This window comes from Trachymyrmex septentrionalis, unplaced genomic scaffold, assembly GCF_001594115.1.
Source record: "Trachymyrmex septentrionalis isolate Tsep2-gDNA-1 unplaced genomic scaffold, Tsep1.0 scaffold223, whole genome shotgun sequence".
In the NCBI taxonomy this organism is placed as follows: domain Eukaryota; kingdom Metazoa; phylum Arthropoda; class Insecta; order Hymenoptera; family Formicidae; genus Trachymyrmex; species Trachymyrmex septentrionalis.
The window spans coordinates 1,020,137-1,024,480 of record NW_017305379.1 but is presented as its reverse complement, the minus strand read 5'-3'; the positions used below and the strand labels follow the sequence as shown (position 1 = coordinate 1,024,480).

At 26.5% G+C, this 4,344-nt stretch overlaps 1 protein-coding gene across 1 annotated transcript in view; it reads right to left on the bottom strand.

Annotated features, from left to right (window-relative positions):
• LOC108748479 (transmembrane protease serine 11D-like) overlaps positions 1–2,312 on the bottom strand; it is a 6,270-nt gene extending 3,958 nt beyond the window's left edge. The window contains exon 1 of the mRNA XM_018486674.1: positions 1,805–2,312. The gene's annotated coding sequence lies outside the window, so the exon portion shown is untranslated. The remainder of the gene's footprint in view (positions 1–1,804) is intronic.
• Positions 2,313–4,344: the final 2,032 nt, after the last annotated feature.

The following is a 4,344-nucleotide window of genomic DNA, read 5'->3' as shown; positions in this document are numbered from 1 at the left end:
TTTTTTTAAATATATGACTTCTAAACAACGAAGGTTGGTTATATGCTCATGAAAAATTAAATAATGTAAATATAAGATATATTATATAATTATATAATAAGAGTAATTTTAAATTAAGATGTGAAAAACACCTCACGTGATAATTTACGTAAAAAAATTAAGTGAGTGTTTCCGAATTAAGTATTTAAATAGAATATTCCAATCATATATAGTCTTCTAATCTTTAGTTGAAACTAAAAATTTTCTTTTATTCAAAATTTTACGAATACTTTTTACATTATATTTTTTCATAATTTTTTAAGTGCTAAAATATTAAGTAATTAATTAAATAATTTAAATTAGAACGCTGTTGAAAACTAGAGCATAATTTAAATTTTAATTGATTACGCTCTAATTTTTTCGAATCTATTTAAAGTATATCTTTAATTGTGTGATTTTTAAATTCTTTTATGGCAACATTATTTTGCTTTATATTACAATAATTAATGCAAAATTATGTTCTTAATAATATAGATTAAATTGGATTAAAGAATTGATATGTGCACTAAACGTATCTGTTACTAAACACTGTATTTATTCTCTGCTTAACCTGATAACCCTTGAAAGATTAAACATTTCACATATGTCAATACGTCATAAGATCAGCAAAACAAATAATTTCGCTTTTTTTATAACTTTACTTGCCTTTCAATATAAATATTTTTCTATTTAACAATTGTTACGTAATTGGTATTTCAGATTAATCTACATTTCAAAGAACAATTATAGCCTAAATACAATTAATTTTTTACAAGAATTGAAGAACAATTAAAGTTCAATAATCTTGTTAAACAATCAGCTTCAAATAAAAAGAAGTCTTAACAATAAACAAGAATAGCAAAGATTCCAAGAATAAATTGAAAGAAAATGAAGGAAAAATAAGCCAACAGATACGCAGTAATAACAATTAATATATAGTTATCTACTACATTATTATACTACATTATTATTACGCGTAGTTAATTAACATAAAATAAGTTCAACCGCAATTTTGGATTCTTTTCAATGCATATTAATGAACATAAATCATATACATATATTTGAACAGTAGAACTTATTAAGTTAAATAAAACTACAATAACAGTGTTATAATAAAGTATTGAAATACGAAACAATAGTAACAAAATAAATAAAGTATTATTATTGTGCATCAACATCCGTGTTGGCTCTTATTAGCTTATCTTCCCTTCATTTATATTTAAAAAAACATTTTTTAACACGAAACTATTCAAGCAAGAAAATTTATTATGCAGATTATATTGAGATATAAAATAATGAATACTTAAATTTCACATTATAGTAAACAAAAAATTTGAAACATTAATGATAAAGATATAGCATATAGATTCGATAGTAGATATATTATGCGATGTATGTATCCAATCAAAGAGATAAAAAAAGTAATAATTTTAAACGCAGCTCACTTTTTTAATAATTCGGCAACGTTTCTACTGGACAACACTCTTGACTTCGTTAAAAAGATAACGTATCTTAAAAAGTAAACGTATCTCTGGATAATAAACAGATACTTTAATTACGTTTAAAAGATTGTTTTAGTTAAATATTTAATTTACATTTCAATTACGTTTCTAAGCAATTACTTATAAGGAAAACGATTCTAGAAAGCAAGTAAACATCTAAGCGAATAAAATTCTATGAGCACATATTTAGCTTGTACTTTGAACAGTCGTCAAACCGACAGTACCGGACATATAATCTTCATTAAACGGATTTCAAATTCTGACAAAGAATAAACGTGACTTACGTGTACAACGACTGGGTCTCCACCTTCGCTTTACTCTGATCTGTTATATTTGTTTAATGTCAATATTAATTATTTTTTGTGTTTTTATTAAATCACTATATTGCAGTTTTTCTATTGACATCTAGAATATGTTTTAAGCGCGTTGAGTTATACTTTTTTAGTATCTTCTATATAGTTTACATATTCTTATTTACTTATTTATTATTTATTTCCGAGGCACTCTTTCAAGGCAAACTTCTGACGAACCACTCCGAAGCGCTTCTCAATGGTTCAAAATCCTTAGCAGAATCCAACACTGCGATAACCGGATGTTCAGCGTGCTAATCCTTGGAGCTATGCTCTCACGGTTTCAGCTTCGTTGAACCTTCGCGAGACTGACCAGTTCTTTACCGAAACACACAACAGTTTACAGTTTTCCTCGCCGAAGAAGCGTTCTGATCGCGCAGTAGTGGGGCACCGCAAGTCAAAATGACCATGAGTCAGGTCGTATCATTCAACTTATCTGAGGCAGAACGTCTTAGGCTGACGTTGAGGCTGACGAGGAAAATAGGAGACAAGTGTAGTGTGCCTGGAGCACCCACTCTTCCTGGACGATATCGCGCAAGAAGGAAGACTGGGGAATCCTCGGACGCACGTTCGATGAGTCACAACTCCACGTGTTGCCTCGCCGTCAGTGTAACTATGATCAAAGCAAATCCGAAGACTTATTAATGTATTTTTTCAATGACGCGAGTATCTTTCCAATTATGTAAGCGGGCGTTCAAAAAATTACACAATAATTCTTCTTTATTTTCCTTCATTTTCTCCTGCACCTTTTTATTTTTATCTTGCTGTTCTCTTATACCTGCATCCGCAATGTAGTTTCGTCATTTGTGATCAATCAAAGGATTAAAATTTTTCATATTTCTTTTAAATTAGGTGTGTCAGAGACGTCAGACAAAGTAAACGTCAACAAAGTAAGATTTTATTCAGTATTTCCTTTAAAGATTTAGATTCTCGGTTTTTTTGTTTGTACGCGTTTATTGTCTTTGAAAAAATTAAGAAAGAATTAGCGAAAAAAGAAGTGCAGTCATCATTACAGAAATATCTTTTATCATGCAGTAAAAGTATAAAGATCGAAAAAAATAAATTATCAAAATTCAACTCATCATGTACACATTCATTAGGATATGCAGAATACTTTATTCATATTGGATTAATTTTTAAATTTGAAATTGATTTTTGTTTAACAAATTCGTTAAAAATAAATTACTATTTTTTACTTTTCTTAGAAAATTTCTATGTAAAATTTAATGTTTTAATTATTAGAGAGACATTAATTTCAAAACATAATTAGGATAACATCTACTTTAAATGTATTGTAATAAAAAAAATAAAGCGAGAATAAATTGTTAATCCTTTAAATTCTTTGCTATTTCTGGTTAAAAGTAGAGATAAGCTCGTGGTAACACTTCCGGCATACACGAATAGGAAGATAATGCAAGTTGGATTATAAGAGAAAAAATTTATATCTTGCAATTAAATTATATTTTATTACGTTTCGACAAAAATATACATATACATACACTCAATGTTTAAGGAAATTATAATGCAAAAATATAAATTATAATAATGTTATTAATTAACATTATTAATATTATATATTAATTGTACACGACGTTTTGAATAATAGTAACATTTTTAACAATATTAAAGCATGCTAGTTTCTTTCTTCTAATAATAAGCAATTTTTATTTTTTAAATGTTACTCAATATTTTTTTAATGGTTCTCTAAACATATAAAAAAATTGATCATAAAGATCTGTGTTCTTGTTTCCTCGAAAGGAAATTACATAAAGTTTGATTTATATGAAATAGACTATATAATAATAATAATACATCTATAACTTATTTATCAGGTTATTTGTATACGTCATGTTGATTTGGCTCCAAATGATGTCTATTTACTTGTTTATCTTAAATATAAAAATAAAATGAGAGAGAGAGAGAGAGAGAGAGAAAGAGAGAGAGAGAGAGAGAGAGAGAGAGAGAGAGAGATAAGATATAAGATATTTTGAATAGCTTAATAATAAATGTACAACAGAAATAATATAGTAAGCTCATCCATTTGTATAAACTATATCAAATTTTTAATTAAAAAAGTATCTGAAAAAGTATTGAATTTGCATTCTTGCAAGAGAAAAATTAATATGAGAAACATTAATCAATAATGTTTAATTATTACATAAATTTAACAATGTCACATCTTTAGAAATACTATATGACATCTCTTTTTACGCGCGCATAGTGTTGCTTTTTTTATATATAATATTATTTATTTTATATATATATATATTATTATATAATAAAAGTATGTTAATCGATATAATAATTTTGATTATAATAACGCAACATTTTCAAACTTTTCTATAATTTTTTACCCTATAATATTACAAAATTTTAATTTTACTATCTAATATGATTACTATTTTATGATTGTAAACGTTTAATTCTTATTCCTTCCTTAACGTCACCATTCACACATTTTGTACCGCAATGTT